The sequence below is a fragment of the Haliotis rufescens genome, unplaced genomic scaffold (genome assembly GCF_023055435.1).
Source record: "Haliotis rufescens isolate VD_foot unplaced genomic scaffold, xgHalRufe1.0.p SCAF_12, whole genome shotgun sequence".
Lineage (NCBI taxonomy): Eukaryota > Metazoa > Mollusca > Gastropoda > Lepetellida > Haliotidae > Haliotis > Haliotis rufescens.
Genome location: NW_025963802.1, coordinates 29,029,429 through 29,045,631, shown reverse-complemented (window position 1 = coordinate 29,045,631; position 16,203 = coordinate 29,029,429). Strand labels below are relative to the sequence as shown.

Here is a 16,203-nt window from a genome sequence, read left to right as displayed (position 1 = left end):
ACGCACATGTTTTTATACCCATTCTTGGGTGAAATGCATGGGGCTTGCATAAAAGTCAAGTTTTGCATGGAATGCATGCTTTTCTGTAGCAGTTGCGTTTTTGTGACTTGATTCCATGTACTACAATATTGAAAACCAAACTTTACTTGTCTGAAAAATACACTAAAATATTGGTGTCACAGGAACTTTTGTTGTTGAGTATATTTTGGTATATTACTCAGCAACAAAAAAACCCAAAAAAACCCCGCAAAAGTGATTTTAGATGTATATTTTATATAAATAATATAGATTATCAACAGGTAGTAATCGTTTGTTCCAGCTTGGCACACATCTTGCCTTAAAAAGGCTGTTGTTATTCTTGCTCTGTGAGGTCGGGCGTTGTCTTGTTGGAAAATGACCATCGCTTGTTGCATAATGGGAAGGAGATGTGGCCGAAGAACCTCATCCGTGTAACATTGTGCCGTTAGATTCCCCAGATCTTGCACCAAGTCTGTTCTACCAAATCTGTCTACTTCCTGCATGGAACGTTTTCCGCGAAGCCCCTGTAAACACGATGGACACCATTCGCAGGCTAAAGCATAAAACAGGACTTGTCACTAAAGAAAACGTGTCTCGGTCGCAGTTGTGGCAACACTTGACACCACTGACGTCGCAGCCGACGTTGCAGGTCCGTCAGAATGACACCTCGAACTAGTAGTCTAGCATTAATACTTTCAGCACGTAAACGGTTCCTCACTGTCTGGGCTAATATCCTACACAATCTAGGTATTGCCGTAGTTGAACAGGTGTCCGTTCTGGTTCTTTCACGTTATGGATCTGTCCTGTGCTCAATTAGTGATACGTGGTCGACCGTATCGCAAACTTCACGTGCTGTCCCGTGTGTCTGATAACGGTTTCACATTTTTTTAATGGGGTTTGTATGATTTTGTTTTTGAGTGTAGCTGTCATGTATTCACATATTTATACTCGGGAATATGCACGCTCGTGCGCCCTGCCAAACACAACAGAGGTGAGGTGAAATGGGGTTTAACGTCGCGTCCAAGATTATTGCACTTATATATATATATTGCGACGTGCATGCACGTGTATGTGTGTGTGTGGCTGCTTGTACTAGTCCGGACTTATGCCGATTTATAGTGCTAGCTCACTGAGATACCATGCCGCAGTTTAACATGAATACCCCACTCTGACACAGTATACCGACTCCGTGCTGACAGTCTTTGTGTTAGCCCCTTTATGCCGAGCGCCAGACAGCGTAACAACAAGTATAATCTTTTAACGTCTTTTGGTATGACGCTCTCCGGGCGGACGCTCTACCACTAGACCACGGAGGCGGTCCAAACACAACAGAACATGGAAGGAAGCCATCATAGTTTACTCAGACAACGCATAGATACATGAATAGAATTCACAGATCTTACCAGTTTGTTGTACTTGGCACACAGACACACAGACACCTCTCCATGAATCGCAAAAATAATGATTGTGATGACAATAAACGCAAAAGCCAAAGAAATCAGATCTGGCGGTGAGACTCGGAAACTTGGTTGATAGCCTGTCGTCGTACCCCGACGGCGTGGATCCTTTTTACAGTTTGAATAACTGGATTGTCTGATCTCGATGCGATTATTTATCATCCGCCCTGATAATAGCTAGAATATAGCTGAATATGGCATTAAACAACAAACAAACAATTGTATTTTCACTTTTGGTTCGTTCTCCTAACCGTAATTTGTGGGTGATGTATCATTAGTGTCAAGCATGTGTTGGAACACCTAACCCTGAGCTTGAAAGACACGTGCTCATGAAGTGATTGTGATATTCCGACCTCTGAATGAACTCGACAGCCAGATGTTGATATCAGCCTGCTTGGAATGTAAATATCGCAGGTTTATCTCCTAGATCTTGTATTTATCCCCTGTGTGATAACAAAATCACTGTAAGTCATAACCGCCAGATCAACGACATTGAGAAGATATGAAAAATTCATACCATTTTCTTATAAGAAAATTAAAACAATAAAATCGTTTGATAGGCGAGATGTCACGATGTGTGTATTCTTCGATATTACGAAAGTTCATGATATAGGAATGAGGCGAGGGCTATAGGTTTGGAATTAGTTGCGTAATATCCAGGCATAAGACGGTAGGCGGCTTTTCTGCCTGAAATAACTATTGAAACTGGAATAGGTCAAAATTGTCGGAATTGTTGACTATGTATTACGACACAGGTAAATGGCGTCAGTCCTATGTTTTCCAAAAGAAACACCTTATCAATGACATGTCATGTAATGCTGACGCCCTCCAATTTACAAACATTCTAATTCATACAGATATGTCTTGTTTTGATTAGATTTGTTAATACTTTGTTAAATAATGATTTAAGATGATTCAAGCACCATTAGTAGCAATGGTACTTATTCTGATAAAGATGACATGATATGTTACAATTATGCTCACCTTAAGCAAAGAGGAAATACAAAGTGCTTTAGATTTATTTTAGGCATTTTTGAACCAGAAACTCGACTAGGTTTGATCAATAAACTATATGGAAATAAATTCAGCAAACACTACAGATTGACATTGTCACACATTAAAAAGGAAATTGCACAAGGGGATATTTTTGTGCAGGCAAATAATGATTGATAAGATTCTCAACTATTGTATGTGTGACATCGTCTGGATGCCAGACAACGTAAGTCTTGTTGAAAAAGTCGGGACTTACATGGTCCACATTATTCTGTCGTAGTTCACATGCATTCTTGGAATGTTTTGTCCAAACAATGATAGAAGCGCCAGCTGTTATACGTTTATCACACCACATTGTACAATGCGCACAGACAACAGGTAAATTCGACCTCATATTTTATCAAGCATGTTTTTAATGAGTTGTAAAAAATCCATTGGTTTCTCCACTTGTCCAGCAACAACGGCACACTGTAAGTGATGTGCAACCATTATGTCCTACTTTTACATATGCACTTCTAACCTATTAATTTGGCTGATTACATATCTAAATACTAGTATATCTACAAGCTGAAGAACAGCAATATTTTGTTTTGTGATTGTCGTTTCACGCTGCAGTCAGCAATATTTCAGACACACAACAATGGTTTATGAATATTCGATACAGCGCCAGGCCAACCAGTGTTTGAAAGCAAGTCCTATTACATAATGTCACAATACATATTGTGCTTTTGAGGAAAGGCCACAACTATTGACGTAGCAGCTGTTAATGTCTCGTGGCATTAGATAAGACTATGATAACGAAATAAATATAAGACCTTGTACCCCGACAGACATAATCATACATGTAGGTGTTTGTGTAACATGTTCAGAAATGTTCAAGCTTCGTTTTACCGTATACATTTTATTACCAGTCCTCCTAAGTTTAGTACAATGGAAATCGGGTTGCTCGTTTGAGATGTATAGTTTTGACGACACCCCTGGCCTGGGTCGTGTCTTTGATGGGATAGGAGCCATAAGCGGAGGTGGGGTAAGGTGCTGTTTCTTATAGTCTACACAGCCTATATACTGGTAACAATATATTCTAGATATTTGGAGTTTTCCAACAAACAATATGATTGATAGTAATGATACATTTATTAGGTTTCATAGCGTTAGGACTTGAGGCGTGAGTGGTCATTATGAGTGACCTGCTTGTCACCATTATCCTTCGACGTGGATTGTTACTCATACAATAAATCACCGGTTTGTACGGCACACACATGATTAATTATTAGCCATTTGAATTTGATGTGGTTGTAAAGAGTGCAGCGTAAATCTACATTCAATGACAAAACCATAAGTACGTCACTGCCTGAATCTGAATCTCATAAACACTCAACCTTCAATTGGAAACATTCCATAATCTAGCACCACTACTCCACCTCTGCCATAACCCTCAATGTGTATCTTCTTGCAGGCAACATCAAAACTATTGATTGGATACCCTGATAAGCAAAGAAATGAGATTCTTGATTACTTGTTCAAGGTAAACCAACCAGAATAATCCTTACATTGCCCTGATCAATGACCAACGAATCGTATTCATGGTACAACAAACGTGAAAATAAATCATGTTTTGTAATACTAACATAGTACCTTCATATTTGAACATGTTTAGCCTTTCCTCTGCAAACCTCTTTCAGCCAAACTTCGGAGCTTCGTTTCAAATTCTTAAAGTTGAAATCGGGAGTGACGGGGGCACAGTTGATTTCATAAACATATATTTGATGGTGCTAGTGAATATTTGTTCAGTTAGCTTACATGGACTTGAGCTTGCCTGTTATTCCATTTTGCAAAACGAAAGTGGCAAAGGACACGAGTATATATCCATGACTTTAGCAGCAGCGGATAATGACATGTACTTATTAAATATGTTCTCATTTTCCCTTTAGGAGGAACATTACTCCTAGAGCTGCAGCCGTTACTGTTTACATTTCACCACTTCTGACATACAACCTAGCATTCTTTTTCTGCCAGTAGTTCAAAGAGTGTCATACGACTCTTGCTCATAAGTTGTTTGATCAAGGTTAGACCATTCAAGGCCTCAGTGTAGCTTTCAGAATGTTTTATGGTAGACACGTTAATGACATTTCCAAATTTGACGCATCAGTGACAAAAATGCTGTCAGATGCAGTTCCCGCTTTTGATTGTACCACATGTTCACGCGAATAAAAACATTACAATAACATGTGTTCACATTGCATTTATATATATCTTTAAGATGGGACCGAGTCCACCCACATGAGAACACCGGACGAGGAGAACTTTGAGAGAGGGTATGAATGGTGGCTTATGATGGAGGCAAAGAAGGTACAACTCTGGATGCAACGATGTCGGATATAGCGAGCATGAAGCCTTATCTTATCAGTAATTTAGTAACATATAAATTATGCCTCACTGAAAACATTAACATATACACTTACATATATATACTATTATTAGATACATGTACATATTTATCCCAAATCCTTGACATGATAAACGACATATTTAGTAAAAACCAAGTATTATTTCATAACATCTGGTAAACCGCATTGATATTATTCAGGTCCTCCGCGACTGGAAATTGAAATTAACTCATTTGATGATCACATCTTCTCTTTTCGGACATGAAATCAGCTGATTCATCCAGGAAATCGAACAATGTTTATTGCTGTGTTGGCAATAATTGATTTTAATTGTTATTATCTCTTCAGCGTAACCCAGACATAAAACTATATGGCCTCCCGTGGGGATTCCCTGGCTGGGTTGGAGGAAGCACAGGAAACATTTATGATGACCCTGATCGGACATCTATGTACGTCGTTAAGTGGATAAACGGGGCTAAAGTTCACTACAATCTAACAGTGGATTACGTGGGGGTATGTAAAAAGGAAATAATACATAGCTAGTAATGCTGTTTTATTAATAATAAATTATTATATGATCACAACACTCATGCGAATAGCAATGATGGTGTAACCTTAAGTTCAGCGTTGATGTTCTGTATATGTTCGAATGATGCCACTCGCCTGGTGGAGGCAACATCCGACTCCTGATAAAGACATGTAAATGCCCCTTTTTCAAGAAGATATGCATTGATCATCGAAATATATTCTGTTTCGTTCCAGATCTGGAATGAGAGGATGTACAACACAACATATATTAAGGTCAGTATACAGTCTTTGATAAACGTGAAAATCAGGGTAGAGAATAGGTCTTCATCAACCCATGCTTGCCGTCGAGACGACCATGGTTGTCGAAAGAGGCGACTAACGGGATCGGGTGGTCAGGATCGCTGACTTGCTTTGATGTATGTCATCGTATCCAGATTGCGTAGATCGATGATCAAGATGTCAATCACTGGATTGTCTGGTCCAGACATAGCTTGAATATTGCTGAGTGCGGCGATAATGGCAACCAAACAACCATAGAAACTGCAGTCTGTGACAAGATGCAGTAATACCATATTACATATTATATAACAAATATTCCTCATTGATGAATGTACATTTTTCTTTGTGTTTTTCAGACTTTGAGAAAGAACCTTGATGCAAATGGTTTACAGAGCACAAAGATCATCGCTGCGGATTATGCTAGTTGGTACTCCTGGGAGACACTTACAGAGGAAATACTTGCAGATCCGCAGTTGGCAGCAGCAGTTTATGGCATAGGGTAGATAGTAGTAGACATGCACAACCATCAGGGTACAATGGCACACTAAGGCAGCCAGCCACATCGTGATAACTGATAATAATCTCTATGTTGGAAAATTCACATAAGGATATTCATAAACGTTGGCCTGTGACAGGAGTCGCTATTAAGAATTATTGTTAATCGTTAATAAGTGTTTATGCTAAATCTCAAGGATTGAAAAGTTCTGCTAGCATATAGTTGCAAACATTTAAAGAGATGAACTTGAAATAACAGGGCTTGATTGTATTGGTCGTGATGCGGAGACATTTTTTGCAGGGTGCACCATGCTGAAACCTATTCCTCCGCATCTGCCATTGCCACGGGGAAGCCACTTTGGGCGTCAGAGGACTACAGTACCTTCAACAACCAGACGGGGGCGGGATGCTGGGCCAGGGTGAGTGGTCTTCATCAATGATGAGTTCAATTTCTTTTTCTTAAAAAACAAACACAAATGTGTATTTATTTTTCTGCATAAATTATGAAACTGACATATGAAATTATTGAAGTTGAAAGCATAGTATTTTTGTAAGAAAACTGGCAGAGACGAAACGAAAACTTTCATGGTGGGATTTTTAACTGAATAACCGTGATTTCTAATTTGTTTCATATTTTGCCAACATCAAACTTGGGTGTATACTTTCTTCTGCAAGGCAGTCGATTTTTTTTAGGAAACACCTGAGATGACAAGAAAACATCCCGGTGATATTTGTCATTTAACTCTTAAATCGCAACAATTATGCAGGATGAGTAATCACACTCATAGTAATCAACATTCACATTCTCGCATGTGTATTTTTACCGAATCAGAGTCGAAGGAGTAGCGTTGTGGTTTGATTCTATTCCCATTTCTGGATGCCGTGTTTTTGCTTGAATGGTGCTGAGGGGGGAGTAAAATCACATTCGTGTTTTTTTTCTTTTGCAGACACTTAATCAAAACTATGTAAACGGAAATTTGACTGGGTAAGAACATTTTCATTTTGAGGCTTATTGTCAGAACTTTCATATCAGTTATTGGGAACATGAAACAGTTTGACAGTCAGCTGCGCTTGAATAATGCAATTATATGAAATAAGACAATCATATTTGATGTACTTAAACTACTGATGGATGCTAATTGCATGTATACCTCTGTTTGTGGCTAGCTGTATTGCCTGGGCGTTGATAACAAGTTGGTACTTTGACCTTCCCTACTTTGGTCACGGCATGATGAACGCATTTGAGCCGTGGAGTGGTCATTATGAAGTGTCCAGTCCTATATGGGCCACAGGTACGTGGCGTTGAGGTATTTATCTATTTTGGGGGCACAAAGAAATGGTCATGATCGAAGTATATCTTTTTAACGTGAGAACGTTGTCATCACACATCTGACACATTCCGTAGAATTCTCTCATTCCCAAGCGTTGAAATATTTTAAAGGTTTATATTTGAATTTCATAAAGCTCACATAAAATAAGATGCTTTCTGATGCTGTCTTCGTGTTTTTATTTCCTTTTTGTTGATTCATAAATTGACTTTATGAAAATACATTTGACACAATCCATGGGTTTTTATGTAGTTTAAAACATGATATGTTTTAGCCCACACAACACAGTTTACCCGAGTTGGGTGGAAATATCTGAAGCACGGTTCTGGTGTTGGGAAACTGACTCGAGGAGGAAGCTATGTTTCACTGGTCAGCCCCGATGGCAAAGACTTTACGATCGTTATTGAAACAATGGTAAACATGTCTGATGTTGACATTTGCACGTCTTCTTTATTACCTGAATTAAGATTTAGTTCGGGATATAATAACAGCCTTTAACGAGTGAGAACGTCCATCAAATTGTCACTAAGATGACACGCCACTTATTAAACTTCATATGGTATATGTAGTATTTATTCTGCTTGTCTCACTAAAATCTAGAAGGTAGGAAAGGATCAGGCATGGTAGGGGCGAGGCCCACTGGAAATGTAAAATGTTGGAGTTTATCGGAAAAGTTCAAATGGCCACGTATGGCTAAAATGAATGAAAACTGCCAATTTTTAAAACTTTAAGTAAAACTCTAACTATGAGTAAGTCCTCAAACCAAGAGGATTACTTTTCACATAAGAATGTACTGTCGTGATCTCTTAGTTACTCTGAGTCAAAGACTTGCTCACGTTCAAATATTAGAAACATCAGTCACTTAAAACCTCAATAATCATCATTTGTAAATATTTTTGCCTTACCTCTCTGTTTGGTAACTTTTGTAATTATTGCTAAAGGATTTGCTCATTTCTTAAAAGAAAAAGAATCATTATAACGTTATAACGTTGCCACCTTCATGCACGTCTTTCATGGCCCTTCGTGGGCAGTCTATAATCCAGAGCTATACCCTTCTGTCCTCTAATCTCATTACTCCGAGAGCAGAGATGACTTTGCAGGTCGCTGTTTACACGAAGACACGTTTTATTTCAGAGTTATGATGGATCATTGTGTTTCCACCCGAATATTAGCAAATGGTACGAAGTTTCCCCGCAGAACATCACCATCGTTTTCGATGGAAATTTGGTGAGTTTTTGCTCCATGCACATATACGTATTTAAAAAAACATGTTCATAGCATGGATAACGTTTAGAGATATCATTTTGGGTTATTTTCCAGGCCGGCATAACGTACATGAACTCGTTCTTCACACAACTGCACACTGCCGGCGAACCAACCATCTTCAAACAATTGGCTCCTATGAAGGTTATTTTTCTTACTTTTGTCATCTTCGGACAGAAACGAATTGGATATAGAACAATATTTGGCCACTTTCCGTGTTGTAGAAATCAACCTCATGGTTCATTTGGTGGCGAATGTAAAGAATTGAATACCCAACAACCTCCCTTTTGAGTTCTCGTGTAGAAACTGGTGGGCGTCGTAGTTGATTAATGTAAATCGAACATTATGCCTCATGACATATTTTAAAGTGTCGAACTATGACAAAGATGCCTTCAATTAAGAGATACTCATTGATGCCATGGTGTAGTATGACCTCTGTATAACGTGCTGTTTGTGACGGTCTATTTAAGTGAGAATAAGAAGTGCTTATCTTGCTTGACCTGGTACATATACTGTCATTGTTCCCCGACGATGTAGTTCGTTATCCTTGCTACCAACCACTTTTTTGTTTGTTTCCAAAGAGTATCTATTTATTACAGGCGTCCCTGACGGTACTTTTGTTGACTGCGGCGTAAAATGCACTGACCCAGTCAACGTTGTCAAAGACTTATTTGCTCTTTTAAATAACTTGCTCACTGGGAAGGTTTCGTTCATAATTTTGTATATTATTGCCGGTATTTACAAACGAGTCTTCTCGTAAATACTTAATAATAACAATGTATAATATAAAAAGGTATCTGGTGTTGAAGTTGTGTTTTTTGAAGGTTGAAAACGACCGTTTAGACCTGTACCTTGGCGTGGATCAGATTCTCACACTGACTACTCTCGGTCACGGCAGGAAGGGACAACACCCGCGTCCACCTCCATCTGAACCTTTCCTACTGCCATACACACAGGACTTCGAAAGTAAGATCAGCTAGATTGTAGACCTTTCTCAAATATTTATAATGACTAGTAACATTATGTAGTCAATCGGACGTTTCTTTGCCGTCTACTTCCCATTCTTTGCGTTCTCTTCATTGAGCCTTATGACGGCCCATTTCAAGGGTACACTGGATCCGAAAGGTCCTACATGTATGCGAGTCCGAAAAACAGCGGTTCACATGAAAGTATGTTGTAGAAATACGTGGATGATTTTGGCAAAGGAGTACTTTATATTGGGATCAGAACTCATACAATCGACAATTAGCTGCCTTACCCGAATGTTCTACATGACAGATTGTCCTAAAACCAGCAATTCACCAGCAAGGACAGGATTGCCAGAATGGATGTTGTCTAAATATGTGGATGATGTCTACAACCTTTATAGCGGGGTCAGAGCTAGTACAATCGACATTTAGTTGCCTTACCCAGCTCATTAATATAAGATTCTAAAGTTAGACTGCCACGCTATAAGCTGGGGATATTAGCTATGTCAAACCCAGAATCATTCACTGAGTACATTGAACTTGTATTGTATGTGAAGGAAACCTTCAGTAATTTCTGTTGCATTCACGTTGGCAGACTACAGTATAAACGAAGAGCCATATCTGTTTGCGCAGCAGATCGGAGCATTTGAAGTACACCAAACAGGAGGAATCCATGGCCAGGTGATGCGCCAGATGACGCCGAGGATGACCGTCCCTTTTTGTAACCAGACTGCAGCTGGCATAACTATAATCGGAAATACTAATTGGTAATACACACGTGAAACTTTACACATCTCGTGATAGTGACGGCAGAAACATGAAACATTTTTGGTATAGTTTAAAGCGAAACAAATGACGTGGCATATGTAATAAAGTATGGATAACTCGATTGGTGGATAACACATCGCATGTATTGTAATTTTTGCCAAACAGATTTGACCTCTCCAACTGAAGCATTCTCAGTGATAGGTAAATAAAAGTTACTGAACTTACGAACATCGACATCACGAAGCGTATATTTGGTGAATCGTATGAGATATAAATTTCGTCTGAATGATTATTCTTCGAAGCATTTGGTGATTGAAACGACGTTTCTTGAATTATTACGTGTACCATTACATCCATGGTATTATTAAAGAGCTACCCTATTATTTAGCACGTCAAGATAATATATGCATGTATTATTGCTACAGGCAGCATAAAAACAACTCAGTTGGTCACTCACTATTATCTCTGGTTTTGGGCAGATAGAGTAATGTCCATATGTAATTTGCGTCCGTGTTTAGGATGTACAGATGTGATGATGGAAGGATTTAGAAACATGGAACAATGCTTTTTCTGTTCAGTCAAACCTGCACCTTCCTGGATGTACATGTGTTCCAGGACTGACATTTACGGGGAGGCTGATGTGTATAATGAAGGCACGGGTGCATCGAAAGGAGTCTTCATTGCTGCCAGGGTCTCCAAGAGAGGGTGTAAGACAAACTCATCCCAAGGCGTGTTTTTCTTTTTCTACCCTCAAGAGAACGCTTATCAACTCGCCCCCACGTTGAGTACGTTCCTCTATTTGGATGATGAAGATAACCACTTACAGATACGGAAAGATGAATGTTTAAGTATTGTCTTTTACTATAGAAAGATCTTTAAAGACAACAAAGGCCATTCAGCTGATGTACGTTTGTTAGCTATTAAATATTGTCAAACTCTCCACAAAAAAAACGCACGGGTAGATCTTTAGTAGTTGTATTGTACCTAATAAAATCGATATGTTTAATTTAATAACACAGATACAAATATGAAATTTTGGAGCTCGATAGTCACATGTTGTCGTTGTACAAAGGCATTGAAAACTGTTCATTGTCATGTCACATAAGGCCACAAGGTGGCGCTGAACTCAGTATCTCGTGTGACCGCCCCGGGCAGCAATCACGGCTCTGCATTTCCTCGGCACGGACTGGATAAGTTTACGAATTCTGTCCTGCGCCATTCTGCTTGTAACGCGTTGGCCAGTTTTTGGAGTTGTGGGAATGTCTGCGTCGAGGTGTTCGATTGGGTTGGGATCTGGAGATCTCGATAGCCAGGGCAAGTCGTTGATGTTGGCATTATGCAGGTAGTCTACCGTGACACGAGCTGTGTGCGGTGGAGCGTTGTCCTGTTAAAACAGCTCCCTCTGGCGGTCAATAATTGGAAGAAGGTGAGGTTGAAGAATTTGATTCATGCAGCGATTGGCTGTCAAATTTCCCTGAGCCACAAACAAGTCAGATTTCCTGTGTAGGATATGGCCCCCATACCATGACACTACCGCCACCGAAATTGTCGAATTCACGTACACCATCCGGGGGAAAACGCTCCCCTGACGACGATAAACACGTTGTCTTTTATCTCGCCGGTGAAGGAGAAATCGTGATTCATCGCTAAACCATACTCATCTCCAGTTTCTCAAATTCCAAGGCTGCAAGGCATGGTACCAACGCAAGCGTCGCTGTCGATAGAACTGTTGCAAAACAGGGACCAAAACTGGTCTTCTAGGTAGCGAAGACGGTTCCTGACAGTCTGGTCCGATATCCTCCTCGAACCAGGTATGCGTCCTGCAGTTTCCGTAGCTTTGGTATTGCGATGACGTAGGTGGAACAGTCAAATGTAGCGATCGTGTGCAGGGGTGGTAACTCTTGGTCGACCGGTTCTCGAACGGTCTGCAGTGGAATTGAACTGTGTGTATTAGTCCCAAAGGCGGCAAATTGTGCTGTGGTGGACGAGGGTGTTCATTAAAGATTTCCCCTAAACCACTTAGGGTTATCATATTTGGTTGAAATTTCACATGTGTAATGATACATGTATCTATGGGTTTTGTCTGAATTTGCAGCACCGAACTATTAATCTTATTACTTTTACAGGTGTTATGATCGAGTAGGGTGTGACAATGTAGCCAGTAGAATACCGAGCAGTGATAAGGTTTTTATATTTGAAAGGTCGCACACCAAAAGAAACTTTCGATGCACACCAAAAGAAACTTTCGATGAAATGAAAGCAACTTATGGGGAAGATGCCCCATCATATGACGTTGTTAAACACTGGCATCGCCAGTTCAAGTGTGGTCGGACATCAGAGGAAACAGCTGCCATTCCTGGTCGCCCCCATTCAGCCATTGATGAGGACACTATCCATCAAGTGGAGACCGCCATTTTGGCAGACCGACGTTTAACTGTTCGCCAGTTAGCACAAGATGTCAATATCAGTGTAGGGTCTGTGAAAAAAATCATCCATGACAATTTGAACATGCATAAGGTGTCTGCACGATGGATTCTCAGGTTGCTCACACATTTCCTAAAGCAGGAACGAGTCAATTGCTCAAAGGATCTTTTGGACATGTGCCAAAAAAACCCAGGCAAACTTTTTTGACAGACTTATCACACAGGATGAAACATGGGTCCATCACTATGATCCTGAGACTAAAGTTCAGTCGATGCAATGGAAGCATGTGGAGTCACCACCCCCAAAGAAGGGACGTGTCCAACGCTCTGCAGGCAAGGTCATGCTCACGGTGTTTTGGGACCAGCATGGAGTAGTGATGATGGATTTCTTGGCAAAGGGTTCCAGAATTACAGGAGCTTATTATGCTTCACTGCTGCGGAAATTGCGGGACGCTATCAAGCTTAAGAGGCGTGGCATGCTGACCAAGGGTGTCCGTCTCCTGCAAGACAATGCTCGACTTTCACAGATGATGAAACACTGATTTCTGAAGTCAAGTCCTGGTTTGAGACCTAAAATGAGGGCTTTTACAAGCGAGGTCTCCATAGTTGCATAAAACGATGGGAGAAGTGTGTAACTCTTGGTGGTTCCTATGTGGAAAATGACTAATACCTATGCCAAGTTCCATTCTACTAGGTCCATCGGAAGTGGGTCAGGGGAAATCTTTAATGAACACCTCTCGTACATCCAATTTAAATAACGGATTTTTTGTGTAGTCAGGTTCAATGAACTGCAGACTACCTGTGCGTTTCTTTTTTTGAAGAGTGTATATGCAAGGGTCTTATTTAAAATCACAGTGAGTAGGCATATCTCCCCATTTGACAATTTTCGCGACAAAGTCACAGTTAACCCGCTATGATCGCTGAGCTGGCTTTATATTACCAGTACACTACTGCTGGATAACAATGGCCGTCACAAATGACATGTTGGGTTGGACATCAGGGACATGCCGTAGTATCACATAAACTATCGCCTAAAGTCACTGCATTGACTTTCACCTCAGATCGTGGGAGTATTTTACAAGGCGGATACGTAATGGGCGTTAACAAGGGATGGAACAACATATCCTTGAATATTCAGGTAAGCATTAGTTAGCACAGCGTCCTTGCTGTAGTTAGTGACCCTGGAGAATAATCATTGTAACTTTCCCCTGGTTCACAAACAATACGACTTTTACATTGATTCACGAAAACCAGGGGCCTTGGCTGTATTTTTACAGTGATATGTGAGTGTAGGTGCTTGAGTCGATGTCTTTCGGACCCTAAGGCCACGTCTAATTATATTTTTTACTCTGCACCAATACACCCTAATGTAATTTCCTTGCTCAATCTATTTCCATTTAGTATGCTGCATTATCTCCACAAATGTTCTCTATATCCTTGATATATTTTTTACACTTGATTTTCATGTTTGAATGGTTGGGAAATCGAGTTAAAAATAACATAAATTGCGCATTTGCCCAAAAATATTGCCGTTTTTAATACAAGTTTTACATTTGAATCATACCTCACTGTAATTGCCAAGTCTCATGTTATTACTGGAATGTTACCTACTGTGCAGCTGTGTGGTGTTCTACATATTCCAGGGAACAACAGCGGTGGGCAAGGTCAACGATGAAATAGTGTTCACTTACTCTAAGCTCCCGTCTGAACCGAACCAAGGCTTTGTGGCTGTGGGAACAGGATCACTGGGATACGCAGATTTCGACAATGTGAAAATAATGAGTCCTTCTGGAACATATGTCCCTTGAGCTGTCCGGAGTCGTGCTTCTTGACGTAAAAATATACGGATTCCAATAAACGGTTGACGATTGATAATGTACTTTTAGACTAAAGATAACAGTGGCATGACATAGCAACATCATTTTCAGAAGCCAGTCTGAATCACCTAACTTTGTTCACAGCATATCTGCTTTGGTATCGATCGGTATATCGGTGATGTGGTGCGTGATTGAGCTCCGTTAAGAGCTGCCATTATAGTTTTTCATTGTGAAGAAGTGGTCCGATGAAGAGTCATCTTTGGGAAATTAAGTATGCATAAGTCAGAAGTCTGGAGCTTCCAGAAACCCATGACACACCAGGTTCAGCAACCAATGCATGTCGTAAGAGGCGTCGGGGGTCAGGCTCACTGACTTAGTTGAAGCATGTCATCGTATCCCAATTGCGTAGATCGATGCTCACGATGTCAATCAGTGGATTGTGTGTCTGATCTAGACTCGATTATTTACAGACTGCCCTCATATAGTTGCAATATTGCTGCGCGCAGCGTTAAACAACAAACAAACCTGTCTCCAAAATAGTTGTTTTGACCACAATATAGAACTTCGTGAGCGTGTGAAGGCCTTCAATGTCCGAATGTACTCGGTTAACGAATGTTGTTACCAGGTTTTTTTCTAAATAGGACACGATGATGGTGTTTTTGAACATATAAATGCTCATAATTATTTATTGAAACACCGTTTCATTGACAATATCTTGGATGGGCGGACAAGGTCCCTTCGCAATCGTCCTTGAAATAAGTTTAGCGCGTCTTCCATGGGTCATTTTCTCGCCTTCTTTTTCCTTGAACTAACCGTTGAAGATCCATCGATGTGAATAGTCCTTACCTGGAACCTGGTGCAAAATAGCACAAAAGATCAGTAATACTATCATTGATATGGCATCTGGATAGTTGATTATTTTCTAGCAAATGAAAATAAGTACTATTTGAATTGTAGTTATGTAAGTTCATTCAAAATGACTTACGTGACATCTCCATCCTTTTTGACATGATCCCGTCGGTAGGGCTGGTGGTTGTAACCAATGGCAGCCAGAAGATTGCGAGCACGGTAGTCTCGAAATCTGAAATCAGAGATCTATAAAAAAATATTACAAGGATAAGTGCAAGAAAGGTTTTTGAAACTGGCGTTAACTCCCATCGTTCACATCCCTGAATTCAGAAATTTTCATGTGCGTATACGAACGGCGATCGAGGCGCTATTAAATGGGATGCGCTTAAGTTGTAGACATTGCAGACACTGTCAACTCGTAGACACAGTGAAGTCGTAAAATATAACTGGCAGAACTGTCATAATGCAGCACATATATATTGTCATTTCAGTATTTTAAATACATTTGCCACATAATAATTTAATATTTATACGTAAATGTATCAATATCCAAGTCTATTTGTTTTGTACACGAGTTCACGGTCTAAAGTTGGGCGTGTTTTTGATTTCTTATATGGCCACCGTCTCATC

General features: G+C 40.1%; 1 long non-coding RNA gene and 1 pseudogene across 1 annotated transcript; both read left to right on the top strand.

Annotated features, from left to right (window-relative positions):
* Nucleotides 1-14,777, top strand: part of LOC124118045 — a 53,092-nt pseudogene extending 38,315 nt beyond the window's left edge.
* Nucleotides 3,271-4,201, top strand: LOC125378240. Its single transcript, XR_007220140.1, has 3 exons — nt 3,271-3,495; nt 3,925-3,993; nt 4,151-4,201. It is a non-coding gene; the product is annotated as an uncharacterized LOC125378240 (long non-coding RNA).
* Nucleotides 14,778-16,203: the final 1,426 nt, after the last annotated feature.